This window comes from Triplophysa rosa, linkage group LG17 (genome assembly GCF_024868665.1).
Source record: "Triplophysa rosa linkage group LG17, Trosa_1v2, whole genome shotgun sequence".
NCBI lineage: Eukaryota > Metazoa > Chordata > Actinopteri > Cypriniformes > Nemacheilidae > Triplophysa > Triplophysa rosa.
This window is the reverse complement of record NC_079906.1, coordinates 5,497,330-5,514,265: the sequence shown is the minus strand read 5'-3', so window position 1 is coordinate 5,514,265 and position 16,936 is coordinate 5,497,330. Positions and strand designations below refer to the sequence as shown.

At 38.0% G+C, this 16,936-nt stretch overlaps 1 protein-coding gene across 1 annotated transcript in view; it reads right to left on the bottom strand.

Moving 5' to 3' along the window:
* Nucleotides 1-16,936, bottom strand: part of adgra2 (adhesion G protein-coupled receptor A2) — a 70,894-nt gene that overhangs the window by 41,080 nt on the left and 12,878 nt on the right. The window lies entirely within an intron of this gene.

Here is a 16,936-nt window from a genome sequence, read left to right as displayed (position 1 = left end):
CCAAACATTGTTTCACTATAAAAATAAATGATATCAATATCAGTTGAGGTGTCCTTTCCAACATAACCAACTTTTTTGTCCCAATAAAGTATTGCCAAAAGTTTTTAGACTTGTTTACCAAGTTAACAGTGTCATTAAAGAGTATGCTTGATAAGAAATGTAGAAAAAATACATATTTTTACAAATATTGTACAAATGTAATGAATTTATTTTATTTCAAATCAAGCTGTAATTTTTTTCAAATTACACAAAAGTGTAAAAAATATAATCCAGTTATATTTTAGATGCTTGTATAACCACTGTTGGACATTTTTAGCAGACTTAGTTAATATCGTCGCTGTCCTTCCAAAACCTTAATTGATTAAATACTGTGTTGTCAAAGTTGAGCGCTTTTTAATACGTTTTTATTGGTTAGATATTTGCCAAACCCAGTGAAAAACATAAAGGGTGACTAATAATAAAAAATATATAAATAAAAAATCACAAACTATGGAGATACAAGGTTTTAGAAGGACAACAGTGATACCTAAAAGCATACAGGTCAAAAAATGAGAATTTGTGTGTACCTTATTGTTCTACACACACATTTGCAGCAGATGGTTTATTTCTTCACTTGTTACTAAAGTTAATGAACAGATTTCATTGCACACACACACACACACACACACGCACACACACACACACACACACACACACAGATGCGCACATAGTGCTCCAAGTCTACCAGCAGTTTCATGACAGCTGTCTTTAATATGACTAATGCTAATCCTGACGACCACGCACATGCACGTGTGCGGATGCACACACACACGCACACACACGCACACAGCTAAACTACATCAAACCATTTAGCTAGTAATTTAATTAAAGTGGACATTTCAGAGCCAACACAAGTGCTCCAAAACTGAGTCTCTCCGTCTTTTGGCTCAAAATGAATGCAAATGACAACTGGCCTTTGTTAGGTTAATACTAACGTTGATTACTTCAAACCATAACCAACTGCTGTCATCCCACTTTCTCAGGACGCAGGGAGGATGAAGAGGCTGAGAACTGGGACACGGTCAGCCATCAAGATGTTCAAACAGCATTTCAACCCCGATCTACATTACCCCGCCCAATGCTCGGCTTATGCACATGAACCGTGAGCTAACTGAAGCCAGACATGAGATAAAAGAGGAAGACCAGACATATCTGCTGCATAATTCAACACAGAGTCAAGAGATATCACTGGCCACAACACAAACTGTTTAATTGGAGCCAGAGACTATAGAGCTATAGATAGTAATGAATGTTTTCTCAACAAGAAACCATATCATTTAGAAAGTGAGCGTGTGTGTCTGTGTGTGTTTGAGGTTAGGCATCACGTAAGGTCTTGGGCTGCTGAAAGTTGCTCGAGTATTCTGAGTGTGTTTTGTATGTGTGTTTTTACAGTGTCATTAATAAATGATTTACCTATATACATAACTAGAATTTTATTTCTTTCAAAGTGTTGTGACTTGGGAGATTTTACATTTTAGTGAAGTATTTATTTAAATAAATAATAATAATTAAAGGTCCAGTTTATGAAATTTAGCGGCATCTAGTGGTGAGGTTGCGAATTTACGAAACGCGTTGTGAATAGCAGTTTGTCCGTTTAGGGCTACTGTAGAAACATGGTGAATTCCATCCAAGGGGACCCGTGGTGTATGTAGATAGAAATAGCTCATTCTAAGGTAAGAAAAACACAACGCTTCATTATGTAAGGTCTTTATACACCTCTGAAGAGGTAGTTATGTATATTATATTGCATTTCTGTTAATAGATCCTTCAAAAAACAACACACAGCACTTTTAACAAACATAAGTGTGCCTCTTTAAATGCACAAAATGTTCACATTCCTAAAAAAATTAATCATACTTCAATAACAGTTTTGATCTAACACTGCATATTTCTGTATTTAAAGCAAGTTTCTAAAAGCTAGTTTGTGTTTAAGAGAACAAACGGTATGAGACAGCTGGCAGGAATCCATACACACTGACAGCCACACACAAAAATACACACAACAATAAACATGCACGCACACATGAGAATTTAAAGATGCCTGCTCTGTAAACAATCTAAAACAGGCGGTGCTCCCGTTCGGCTAAACAGGAAGTGGAGAAAATGAGCTGTTTATACAGAGCTTGGCTGACTGAGGTCAGAGGTCAACCCGCGAGCGCTTCCTGCTCTGCTGTGTGATGGACAGAGCGCAGAGCAAGAACAGGTGGACAGCAGAATGAGGGGAAGAGATAAGCGGGATATGGGAAGAGGTAAATAAGCACAAAGAGGAAAAAGGAATGATAATAAAGTTACAAAATAAGCATCATGTAAAGAGAGAGAGAGAGAGAGAGAGAGAGAGAGAGAGAGATTTAAAGTGTATAAGAAGTCACTTCTAGACAGTTTTCTTAAAGAAAATATCAAAAGAAAATAGACACTGTTGACCTAATAATGTGTCGTTCATGTAATTTTTGAAAGATTATGCCAAAATATTGGCACAATTTTAATTGAATTAACAGATTCCAAATTGTCATCCTGTAATTACAGTAATTCCATCATGACTTTAATCCAGCGCAAAATTGCAAATTCCAGCAATATTCTAATACAAAGCTTTCAATCAAATGGACTTCTAACGGCTAATGGCACTGACCCAACAAACACCAACATTATAAATTCTCATTGACATTGATCCAATAAATGTCAACAGGTGTTTCAGAGGGTTCACTTTTGTGTTTGTTGGATGAATGAGTTAGCCTTAAAACAACATTTGTTGTCTCACTCAAAAAAATGAACTGTCGCTGTTCTTAGTTTTACTAAACCCATACTTGTTCACAGTACATAAAGAATGCAAGTAACTACATTAACGTAAGTTAACTATGTTAATTATACGAAAAAATTATACGCAAAACCCTATAAAATTAGACCTATTATTGAGTTTACTTAATATAAACAATAGGGGTGGGAGAAAAAGTCGATGCATCGATGCATCGCGATTCATTATCTAACGATTCAGAATCGATTCTGTGTTCAATTCATACTGCCACTGCACCACTGTGCGGCGCGCGGGCGGAGGCCAAACAGAATAACCCGTTGATAAACGAACGGCTTCGTTTTAGACAAAATGGACAAACTACGACCTGCTCCATCAAATTTGAAATCGACTGTGTGGCAACATTTTGGATTTTGTGAAGACAACGAAAAAGGTGTCTGTAACGCAATTCAATAGAAGGGAAGGAAGGAGGCGGGAACCGGCGAACATTTAAACATATTTAATCAAAATAAAACAAACAATAAACAGCATTAAAACAGGCCGGCAGCCCCTCATGGACGACTGCCGGCCATACAAACATAAATAAAACTTATCACATGATCCGGGCCCGGTCCTCTCTCGCCGTATTCTCCTGCCGTTCGTCCTTTTATGCTTCCGCTCCTCCATGAGAGATACGAGGCCGGAATGACGCCCAGCTGACACTCATTATCAATCGCGTCCCGGCCTCGCTTCTTCATCCCACGGCTCTCGTCACGCCTCCCTCGTCACAGTGTCGTTGATAAAAGTCATACTGTGTGAAAAGTCTGTGGCACCAAATTCAAATATTTCGGGAACACGACTAATATGAAGAAACATATTACGCGGTTCCACTCAGAGCTGGAGAAACAGCATTCTGTTCCAATCACGCACACTCCCGGTTACAGTCAAAGGACCCTCGAGCAAGTAGCAAAGCTTCCACCGAATTCTGAAAAGGCGAAGCGAATTACCCGGTCAGTGGCGGGTTTTATCGCCAAAGATTTGCGCCCTTACTCCGTTGTGGACAACCAAGGATTTCGCACGATGTTACAGGTACTTGAGCCATGATACAGTTTGCCCTCACGTCGTTATTTCAGTGAGAAAAGCATATAACTCTAATTTTGGTTAAAATCTAAAGTGTAATTTATTTGCACAGCAGGATAATTAATTACCAAAAATGTATATTAAGAATCGTTTTGGGAATCGAATCGTTACTCCCAGAATCGGAATCGGATCGTTAAGTGCCTTAAGATTCCCACCCCTAATAAACAAGTTAATTCAACATGACTGGTTGAGGGGGATTTTCAGTTCCCAGCAAGCTTTGCGTAAGACTGCATTTATGCAGTACATTTATTTTAAGTGCTTTTCAGTAAAGATAAAGACTTGTTTGTGCTTAATGTTCATTTATATTTGAGGTTTAAAAGAGCTTGTTGTATTTTTGAGTTTTAGGGTTACCATTGTTTAGAAGAGTGGTACATGTGCTTAGGCTGTGAGAGGTTAAAGCGCACCTATGATGTCTATACGCCCTATTCACATGACGTCACGCATCTTCCGTTCTGCCGCGAAGCAGTGTATCATTACTTCCGCTAGCACTCAAGTTCATAAGGTGGCAGTAATGCACCTATAAGCTGATTTGCCAACCGCCAGTACAACTCAAGAAGAAGAAGTTACTTCCGCTAGCACCTCAGAATGGAGTTTACCAAGTGGCTTGCACATCTGCCACAAATACGGCTAGATGATGTACAACGTCTTGCAGACAAATTTTCGCTAACGACAAGATCAAAGCTAGAGAAAGGATACAAATTCTTCGTTGAACAGTAACTGTTTGATTATGAAGGTAAGTGATTTGTTTTCTTTTTGTGTTAGTGAAGGTGCTAGGAAAAGTACTTGAATACGTGTTCTGTCCGTTTTTTTTCTCACTGTTGTTAAATTCCAGCGCGACGGCAAAACGGAAGTTCTTCTTCTTCTTCTTGTTTGTTGCAAGACGGATGCTATGATACACTGCTTTGCAAAAAGGCGGAAGTTAAGTGACGTCATTGTGAAAAGGGCATATTGCATGATTTAATGAGCAGTAACTGTGCTAATGCCAGTACTGAGATGCTTCTCATCTGATTTGCTCATTGTGTTTTGACTTACATGCAGTAAGTCTGTATATAATTTATGTATGACAAAAAGTACCATTGAGAAGGATAAATATTGAGTTTAATTAACTTAAAATTACTGGTACAATCTGAATGGTTTGGGTTTACTCAAAAAAGTTTCGTCAACTTTACTTAAATTTCTTTTGTTCATACAACTAAATTGTTAATTGTAGAAACTACTCAACATATTTTGGTGGAACCACTTGACACTAATTTTTTATGTAAATCCAACAAATCATTTTTTCGAGTGCTGTTGATGTAACCAAGGTGGTATATGCAGGAACAATAATACTCACAATTACAGTTAAAGTGATGTCCGGGGCTAAAAGCGATGTCCAGGGGGTGAAGGGGCAAATTTGACAAAATTGGCTTTTGCTCAGGTTAGATTAAACCATCGAAATATGAGATGTACGGAACAAAATGGGCAAAACACTAAACTTATATGGTCTTTACTAAACAAAATTAAAAAGTAAACAATAGCATATCAGGGAATATGGACTTTATTCAAGTATACAAAAAGAGGTAAACAAAAAGCTTGTGGGAAATAAAGCAAATATTTATATAATATTTTAATTCATGTTTTTATATCCTCTCTTATGGTAATATTTTGTAGCCATTCTCCTGGACCTTGACTCTAACTGCTGTATGTACGTTTTTTTGGCCAAAGCTGGACTATGCAACATAAACTAAAAATTCTTAATAAATCTTTAATAATGTATTTGAATAAAAAGAAGACAACATCACTTTTGGCCAAGACTGCACACTACCAATCAAAAACTTCGTAATTAGTGAATGAATATTCTGTGTGCTGTACTTAATTACATTAAGTTAAACGTGAAGTTAGGTCTTCATCATAATAAACCCTCATAAAGAAATGTTTGTTTTACGATTGTATTACATGACTTCTTGGTAAGCATTTAATTGACCAATGAGGTCATTAACTGTTGTAATACACATTGGTCACATTCAATATGAGGGTTTAGTGTATTGCCTAGATTAAAGTGTTGCTTATTTCTGCTTTGATTTTTTTTTTAATGTAAATTAAGCATTGGCATTGGTAAAAGTGAGTAAAACAGGAGAGCCAAAGTAAAGGGGCGTAAAATCCGTCAGTTCAGGAGGATAAACAGGGACACATTAACTGCTTATATTCAGTAGCAGCTCTGTTTAGCAGCAGGGTAAACTATATAAACAGTTAATCTACTGTACGTAAACCAGACAAGAGTTAACTTCTCTTTATTGAGTTTCTGAGCTGAAATAAATCAACAGTGACATCAAAGACATACACCATCAGTCATCTGTCCACTGATAAGACTCAAACACTCATGCTTTAATAATCATGGAAATCACTAAACCAGGGACAAAGGCGTCTTCATGCATTATAGAATCTAGGGCCATCTGAGTCATGTCATGTATTAGTCAAGATCAAGAGATTTGAGACCAAACAAAAACAGAATACAGCATGACATTAGCGCTAAACAATTATATTGGACACCTTTGTGTTGTAACATTAAACCCATAAGCATCATGCTCTTTTACTGTATACTTGTAACTTCTAAAAAAGATTTGTACATAAAAATTGTGTTTGTCAGTATCAATGCTACAGATATCAACTATGTGATTTCAATGTCTGAGTTCAGTTCAGTTGCAATTGTGATGTATTGGTTTATTGAAAAAAATCTATTCAGGACGTTGGTACCCTTTCACAAAAAATATCAGTCATTTAAAAGTGTTGATTTTCCCTTCGGTCATGTCCTCCGCCTAAAGCAGCAGTCCAGAACTACCACTGGTGCCCATAAAAAAGCCCATGACACCCCTGATTAAGCGCACAGAAAAACACCGCTAAAATTTAACTTGAGCTAAAATCAGTCCACATCTCCCTCAGGATTATACCCTCTGCTGTACAGCAGCACGATGTGACACAGTCTGGCAAAGGAAAGCTTTTCCTCAGTGACAGCGGTGGTTTTGAGCTCCTCCCTGTTACGTGCCGTTCAATGCAGCGGTTTTGGCTCAATTGGTCGCCGCAAACCACGCGGCCTCTGAGGCAAAACAACAGGCCATGACAGTTTGCCCGTCGGACAGCCAAATGACCCTTGCGACTGCCACTTGTATTTAGGAGAACTGTTACTTTGTGAAAACTTTCTCAAGCATTCCCTAAAAGTAGGGACATCTCCTACAGAAAGATTTCAAACAAAAAAACTGTAGATATGCTCCATAATTTAACTAAAAGTACTATGGAAACCTATAAATATTACAATGTCATAAAGTTGGTAGCATATGCCACTAAACACATCATAAAAATCAATGAATCAGCTGGGAACAAATCACTGCAGACCTTCTCTACTATTTTGCAACAATACATATAATAAAGAGCATTAGTAATAAACCATTGACGTTGCTTTAATTTGTGTGTTTACACCAGAGGTTCTCAAACTGGGGGGGCAGGATGGATCCAAGGGGGGCACAGTTTTTGTTACACTTTTTATATAGAAATTCATCATAAATTTTAAGCAATCAAACATCAGAATAGTAGGACCACCTGATTTTCCACCATTGTATAATTAAATATTTTTTAGTTCATTCAAATTTTAAGTTTAAAACGTTTATTTTTAAACGTATTTATTTGGGTGGCCACAAAGCGATGCAGCCTACACAAAGGGGGCCTTACAACGAAAAAGTTTGAGAACCACTGGTTTACACAACTGTTTTGCAGAGAACAGTATACGGCAAAGCTCTGAATCGCAGTATACTGAAGTTATCAAACTCTACTTGAGCTCTTTTATTAAGACAGCATCTCATAATATGACTTCATTCTCTCTCTTTCAGCTGCCAAACAGGGGAACCGCAGACTGGATTGGAGTCACACAGTGGGATTTAAATTTAATGGTCCTGTGCGCAGTTTAGCCAACTAGCTCCTATTAAAGACCTTCACTTGTCTGTGACGCCTTCAGCAAATATTAAGTACTGCTCTAGACCTTAGTTAAAGTAGATGTTGTATTTAATTAGACACAGATGAACACAAAGTTGTGGGGGACAATTAAGTTGCAATTAATGGGATAGTTTAACCAAAAATGACAATTCTGTCATCATTTACTCATCCTCAACTTGTTATAAATCTGTATTACAATTTTATTGTCGCACTGAACACAAAAGAAGATATTTGAAAGAATGTTTGTAACTGAACAGTTTTGGGGCACCATTGACTACTATAGTAGGAAACAAATCTACTATGGTAGCCAATGGTGCCATAGAACTGTTTGCTTTCCCACATACTTCAAAATATCTTCTTCTGTGTTCAACAGAACTAAGAAGTGTATACAGATTTGAAACAACTTGAGTGTGAGTAAATGATGACAGAATTTTCATTTTTGGGTGAACTGTCCCTTTAAGTTGCTTTCCTTGATTAATCAATAAAAAGTTTGCAATTCATAGACAACTATATTCTATTTACAGTATATGCCATAAGAGAAACATTAGCATAATTGACAGTATGGCCAAAACTGGACAGTGCACATAATTCAATATTTTGGATATTTTCTTTTATTCACCTTTCACCAAAAGGAAAGGCAGAAGAAAAGACGAAAGGGGTGGGAGGAGAAGGAGGAGGGGGCCAAAAAAGTGATGAAACAGTGAGGAGATAAAGAGAAAGATGGATGACAAAGAACCTTTGGTTTGCTGTTGTTCGATTGTGGTTTGTAAAGCTCAAGAGGGGCCACTAGTCTAAATTAGAGAATGTGTGTGTGTGTATGCGGGTGTGTGTGTCCTACCACAGGGCCCACGGTGAAGTGGTAGGTTATCAAAAAGAGAAAGTATTCTGTCTAGCAAATGTGGCATGTTGAAATACCCTTAACCTCAAAGAACCCTCTTCCCCTCTCATGTCCTCCTGCTGTCATGCTGTCTGGTCAAAACCTGCTTATTTACACACTGTTAGCAAAGAACCCCCTCACACGACACTTTTTAAATAAGGGACATTTGAATCTGTTTTTTTTATATTTTCACTTTATAATCAACAGACCAGTGTTACTTTTAGAAAAGATGGTTGAGGATTGTTTAAACTTTACAGCAACACGTGGTAAAATTAGTGTAATTCACTTTACGCAGCTTATTGCCATTATAAAACGGCTGTAGCAGCATTCAAATAAAACACATTTACCCTTCATAGTAGGCGAGATGAGTCATGAATAGTATGTCCGAAACCTTAGTATGCAAAAAACAGTCATATTTAAAAAAAAAAATCAAATAAAAATAGCATTGCTTATGTTGTTCAAATGTATACCGATAAATGAATTTCTCTGTTCTCTGTTTTTACCAACGCCTATGTTAGTTGTTGTTAATACTGTGCATCATAGGTCAAAGGGTACGCCTATGGGTCACATGACAATAAAACATGGCGGATGCAGTATGTGCGAAACTTATTCATACTACTCCCACTCATACTACAGTATATAGAACATACTGTTTTAACGGTCGATAGACAGGTGCTTATTGAAATTCAGTACGTACAATACTGTCACAGTATGCATTTTCGAACGCATCTTATTATTAATAAACAGATTGAACTGCAAAGTAATATAGACCATTTTGCAATACATAAACAACATTGGTCCAGAAGCACTTCCTGTTTCGTTTTTTGACACTACAAAAATGTTAAAGCAAAACACAACCAACAGAACATTTAGAACTAAATCAAAGTGTAAAACAAACAGATGAGCATCTTAAAGGCGGGGTTACCGATTTCCGAATTACGCTTTAGACGACTGAGTCGGGCCGAGTACCAAAACAACCTTGTAGCCAATCAGCAGTAAGGTGCACAGTGCACAGGACGGACATTAGCCGAGCTGAGCGCTGACGAAAGCGAATGATGGGGGTATGGGTGTGTTTGTTTTGGTGATTTGAACATCCACAACGGCTAAGAGAAATCGGACACCCCGCCTTTAAGCATTGTATTTTTTTTTTAAAGGGTTAGTTTAGGTTTGGGCTACTCATTTTTAACATTTTGTGTTAAAATACTGTTTTTTTAAGTTCTTTCCTGTATTTTTTTTAAACAAATTACAGAAAAGACTGAAAATTTGCAAGAAAAACGGGCAAATTTTACAGGTAAAAACTGTTATTTACGGTTTATTTCTGGCGCCCGTTTTTTTTACGGGTTTTTTTTTACAGTGTAGGATTTTCCTAAAACAAGCAAAAATATCTGCCAATAGGATAAAGAAATAAACTAAATTCAAGTTTCGAATTCATTCAATAAACTATTTTTCCAAAATTATGTTTTTCTTACCCCATTGTCTGATATTTTTGTTAGTTTTTAGCATAAGCTCAGTTCATAAGCATTGGCACTGTAACTGTAAGCTGTTTTACCACTGACATGTAGCAACTTGTACATACAGTATTACAGAATTTAATTAATATGTTGTCCTTCTAAAACCTTATATCTCCATATTTTGTGATTTAACTTTTTGCCATAAATGATTATCATACCCTTGTCACTAGGTTTTTGCTCATATCTAACCAATTAAAAGTATTAAAATGTGCTTGTCAACTTTGTACTTTTTAAATGATTAAGTACCGTGTTGACAGTGTTTTTCTTTTTCTTGAAAAACAGCAAACTTGGACATCTGAGGTTTCAGAAGAACAATGATGATAAATTGCCTGTGAAGTGCCTCATGTACGGATCATCCTGTTTAGGCTCTACTGTGTACTACATATTCAAGACATCTTCATTCCTAGTTATTTTACAGATAGAAGACTTCAACGTACAGTAGCAAAATCTATTTTTATCTTTCTTAGATATTTTTTGGGATCTGATTGTTGATACTGAAATGAAACACACATTAAGTCTCCAGTGTCTTGAGCTTTGAAAAATCAACACCGTAGCAAAAATGTCCATCATATGAAAATGACAATACTATGTTTTGTAGCCATTTACAAACCAGCGAAAAGAAAGAGGGGCGAGAGAAACCTAGTGAGCGAGAAAGAGAAAGGTCCCCTTAGCTTTGCCACTAATGAAGCCTAAGAGCCCAATTACATAGCGCTAGCAGCAGGAACAGCCAAGAGTTTGTGTGTATATGTGTATGTGTGTGTGTGTGTGCATCCGTAGACGCTTTTGTCAGTCCCTACATGCCTTTGTGTGTTGGTGCACGTAAAGTAAATTTGTTTAGATTAATGTGTTTTCAGTGCGTGTGTTCTGCAACAAGCATATATGTCTTTTACTCGTCTTCATTCTTACGTGTTTGCAAAGTCCTGCAGAGCGTGCATGTGTGTGTGTGCGTGAGACTGCGTGTGTGTGTGCATCTGAGCAGCAGAAAGAACAGAAGCCGCTCTGCTCTTTGTTAAAGGCCAGCTATTCTCTCTGGAGTTCCTCAAGTACCACGGCTGCTGCCTGACAGGTTACTGCCTCTCAAGCTCCGCCTGACCCCCATCCCGCTCCAGTGTCCAGCCCGGATCCACTCGCCGGGCTGGGACTTGAGTGCTGCTGGAGGGTGGCTGTCTGGAGAACCACTCTGCAGCAAAAAGCCACTCAGGAAAAGTAGCGTGTAATGTGTGCACGAGAGCCCTGTATCTGTCCTCAATGAGGAAGGTCAAATGTGTGTGCGGTTTCTTCAAATCAATATGACTATACACCCATTTTTACACAATTAAAGGAATAGTTTGCCAAAATATGAAAAATGTACTCACTCTTAAACCATCTTAGGCCCGATTCACATTTCGCGTCTTTTCCGCACGCATATTAGTTATTTTAAATGTAGACGCGCGGCAGGCGCACGGAAATAGGGGGTGACGCCGATGCTGCGGCGCCGCATCATGATAAAAAAATCTCAACTTTTCAGAAAGCCGCAAGCGCACCGCAGGTCATGTGACAAGAACCAACCGGCCAATATAGACAAGCTCAATGAAGATGGAGACACAGATGATCGCAGCATAACTAAATCTAGTAGCAGAGTTATTGCAAGGTATTTTCAGTGCATATAATCCAAATATCCTTTGTTTATACCTCCTCGTCTCAAGGGCTACCGTGGCCATGGTTGCTTACTGACGACAGACGCCAGGAGAGCGCAAAGTCCAGGCAATTGGAATAAAAGGAGAACGCAGTGCAGCTCACGTTTTCCACGCGGTTTTAGACGCGAAATGTGAATCGGGCCTTAGATGTTATGATATACAGTAAATACAGTATATTAGACCTTTCTTCAGTTGAACATACAAAAAATACACACGCATGCAAAAAAGCTCCAAAAAGCATCATTGAATTAAATAAAGACAAATGATTCTAGTGGGTTATTAAAAGTCTTTTAAAATAAAATGATACGTTCTTAAGAGAAAACTAATAATATTTTGAGCTTATTTAACGATCAAGACACATGGCGGCACATTGCTAACATCGAATCTCATTGGTTCTTCCATGTCACGTGATGGCATAGCTAATCATCTTGTGCTTTAAGAAATATACGTCCTGAGACGCCACATCTTTGAAAGTCCAAAACACTGCTACATTCAATACAAAAGTAATTCCCGCGGCTCACAACGGTTGACGTCTTTTAAAGCGATTTGACTGTTCTGTCCAAGCACTTCATGTTATTTACAACGTTATAATCCGCAATTCACAGCCACAGGCAGTCGGTCTGCGCACGCAATAGGTTGAGTTCCAAAATGCGTCTTGTGCCCTTGAAAGTAACTGCAGGAAGAGTACACCATGTGAACTGTTGTCTCAGATAAGGGAAAAACTGTGTTGTTTTTATAGTGCATTCATTATGTATGAAAATACAGCTATATTTACGAGAAGCAGCAGTCCATCTCCCTCCAGAACTCGCACTACAAATGATCTGCCCTTCTAAGTGCGTGTGGCACATGAATGCGATTGGAATTCACTCGAAGATGCAATAACAGCGTTCAGTTTCTTGCACAGATCAATTGATTTGCTTTATAAGATGCTAATTTAACATCACAAGGGGCAGGGTATACTTTTGTGTTGAAAAAATGTTTGCGTTGTGTCACCCACATCTTGGATGTACTGGAGGACTGGGGTAAGTAAATTAACAGCAATTTCATTTAGGGTACACTAACACATTAAGGTATATAAAATACAACTAAAAAGACAATATCCCTTTTAATTAAATTTCATGAAGAGGCAAAAATACTGGATGCAGTATTTGTGTGCATGTTTTAAAGGTGTCCTGAACTGGCTGTTTTTATTATTTCATACTGTTGTCGGAGGTCTACTTATGACGTTTGCATGGTTTTTACATTCGAAAACATCAAAATCAATAAGTAATATTTTCTACCTTGGTTTTGAGGCCGTCTCGACAAACGCTCTGTTTTAATGGGCGTGCCGCATTGAAGACTTGGAAGTAAACGCCCACTGCTATTATTGTATAGAAGTTTGCGTAGTAAACTTAGTTGGAGCCTTCTGTGAATTTGGTTAGACACGTAACGTTAGGTTAAACATTATCAGGACATATCAAGCGATCTCTAACAAAGCAATAGTGACGCATAGTACAAATATGTTTTACTCACATAAGATTGCTGCGCCATTCCTGTCGGATCCAATATTGACAGCACAGCACTGCTTTTTAATTTTAGTCTCTCCGCAAATCCAGCGCCTTGTTCACAAAGGAATCCACGTTGAAATTAAGCGAACAAATGCTCAATGTTTCACCCACGTGAGCAGGAACGCAGTTAAAAATAAACTTCAACCACGCATTCCTAATATCAGAATCCGAAGGAAGCGACTGTGTTCTTCCACAACCAGGCGCTGCACAATTGTTGCATGTTTGTTGCTTGGTCGCTCTAAATAAAAATAACAGTGAAAGAAGTCCTCACTTTTGCACATATGACACGGGGCTAGCCGCCCTCGAGAGCCCTTCGCTAAAGTGACAGGTTTGCCAGATCTTCACAGAAAAAATAAGCAAATAAAAACAAGACAAAAACAAACCTTAAAATGCAAATTGTTTATATATTTTATAAGACCAAAAATTTTTAAAATCTGCAACAGACCATTTATTAAGACCTAAGTGCCGAGGCTTTTGGATCTAAGACCAAACACCAAGCATAAAAGCGCTTATTAATAACAAACATGGCAACACAGCAAAAGAGCGCTGTGTGATGTAGCCTTCCGAGCATAAACACAACACTGCGCATATCAGCGGTTTAGTTTAAACTGACGGACTATTTAGCCGAAAAATATGTCGCTATGGTTACCAGTTTGTCAATCATCACAAATGCGGGAGTGTGTACTATGTGTGACTAAAGTCATTCGCGAACCAGTGGGCGGGGCTAGAGAAGTAGTCGTTGATATTTTCCTGTGGAAGCGGTGTTCAACCTAGATTGTTGTAATTTCAGTAACAAGGGCGTTTTCAGTTCTGACACTTAAAGGATGTTCGCTTGAATACGATTCCCTCTTACACAACAAAAGCTCGGGTTAAAATTGAGGTCTTAATTCATCGCCCCTATGACCAATAAGTAACAGTAACAACAACAACAAAAAAACAGCATAAAAGTATTAAAATGCAGTAAATAAGAGAAATACAAAATAATAGAAGAAATAAGGATGTGTTAAAAAAAATTGCCCCGCATCCTATTTATACTTTTGGATTCTGGCCCTCAAAGAAAAGTAGTTGAAGACCCCTGGCTTATTCACTTACTCATTTATTATTTACTTATTTCCTCAGAGCCTGACATCACATACTGACACACAACTTTATACCTAAAGTTACAGCATGTCCAGAGAGAAAGACTAAAAAATTGGGGTGGCTTACAATACAGTATATATTTACGCAAATGTAGATGGGGGAGGGTGTCATTCTTATTTGTCGTCGTCATTGTCAGTCCGACATATTCAGAACACTTTCATGACATAGACACACACACAAAACCTCGCAAAAGTTAAAGGCACGGTCACTCAAAATAGAAAATTCTGTCATTTACTCACGCTCTGGTCATTTCAAACCTGTATGACTTTCCTTTACCTGCAGAACACAAAAGAAGAATGATAACGGAATTTAAATTTTTGGGTGAATTATCCCTTTAAGTGAATCTCTCGTATTTGTGTTTGAGTCACATTTCCCTGGCAAAGTCAAAAGAAAGAAATGTGAAGGTTTATTTGAAAAAAAAGTTAGTCTTTAAGGTAATTTGGTACATACATTTTTGTAAGATTTTTGAAAATAGAGATCTCTTTCTATCCTAAGCTATTTAAAATACATTACAGTCGTATTACAAAACAGTTATGCAGGAACTATTTTACGAGGTGTCTACGTAATGCTTTTTTAATCGTACGTTTTTACATATTCACATTGTAAAATAGCAACGAATTCCTGAGATCAGGTTGCATATTAGTGATTTTTTATAAGTAGAAAACAGTATTAATAATATAGTACTTCAAAAACACAAAGTACTGGGACTCACCATTTACATAAATAGGAATTACAAACAAACTAGCATAGTAGCCTATACTGTACTCAAAAAATGAGTTTCACAAAGCACGATATTATAATAGTTTAAAACTGGCTTAGTTTTATCTCTTCTTTTGATTTTAGGATGAAGCATGACCTGGACATACTTTCATCCCCCAAGCGTCCACTATAACTGTACTGACTGTCTTCACAAACATCACGGCAGATGTTGTCGATACAGCACCTGTTAACCGCCATCACCGTAAAATCCTTCAAATTCAACAAACAGAAGGTTGAACATCGTCCACATTAAACGCTGCTGGGAATTGCAGACAGAATGAAGACATTAAACGAGTCTGTGAGTGTGTAGAGAAATAAAAGAATGACCCAGGATGGACAGAACACCGAGCAGTCCACAAACCGTTGCTTATTTTAAAATTACAGGCTGCATTTTGGAAGTGTGTGCTCGAAAGCGAGTGTATGCGTGTGTGCGTACGTGTGTGTTTGCGTGCATATGTTGGGCTTTTCCACAGCCTAAAATTAAAATCTGGGTTTTATAAACGCTCTCTAATTATGGAGGAGAGGACGTGCACTATTTTTGGGAACTGTGGCCATGAACGCCCTTCTCGTACACACAAACACGCAGGAGCACAGTAACAGAAAATACACAGGCGCATAAATATGGCCCATGCAAGCCAACAGGGATTAGAAAATGTCACAATAAGTAGTAACTGAAAAAAGCACTTGTGTTCGTAAATAGAGAACCACGCGTTGAATTGCACACACAAAAAAAAAATGCTACGGGCTACTTCAGTAGTACTGTAAATAATAATTGGCCATTTTGGAATGCGCACATCATTTCTAAACAATGTTAACCACACAAGGCCACCATCACAGTTAAATTTCAGAGCAGAAAGCACTTCCCTGGGAACTTCTCCGTGTGGTGTGTGTATGTGTTTGTGCATAGTTTGACCCAGATAACAAGTTTGGATGCTGGAAAAACTTTTTGTAAACATTGAACGGACCTTCACTTTTGCTTATGATTATGCACAGGCCACTGATCAGATGAACAACAACACTCACTTTTTGTTAGTTCGTTTTTTTGTTTTGAAAGAATGTGTGTTGAAAGAATATTCTTGGTTAAACAGGGGAAAGGGATAGTTTACCCAAAAATAAAAATGCATAATTCATTTAAAACCTGTAGATGATTCTGTCTTCTGTCTCACACAAAAGAAGATATTTTGAGAAATGCCTCAGTGGTTTTGTGTCCATACAGAGGAAGTCTATGGGGGCCAGTGTTGTTTGGTTACCAACGTTCTTCAAAATATCTTCTTTTGTGTTCTGCAGAAAAAAGTCATAAAGGTTTTGAATGACATGAGTGTGAGTGCTTGAAGTGGGCCGGTACGCAGTACTTATCTTTAATCTTCAGCGTACCTTAACTTTTTCTTGCGTACCTGCACTTCTCACATGTTGCCGGTAATTTGCCACTCCGAGTCAAAGCGTCATTGTATGGGTGATCCGTTACGCTTTGTTGGCTAAAGATCGCAGGCTTAGCATGGTCTTTGTCGCGGAGCTACCCAATTTCAACAGATTGACCAATCAAACAGGGTTTACGGAAT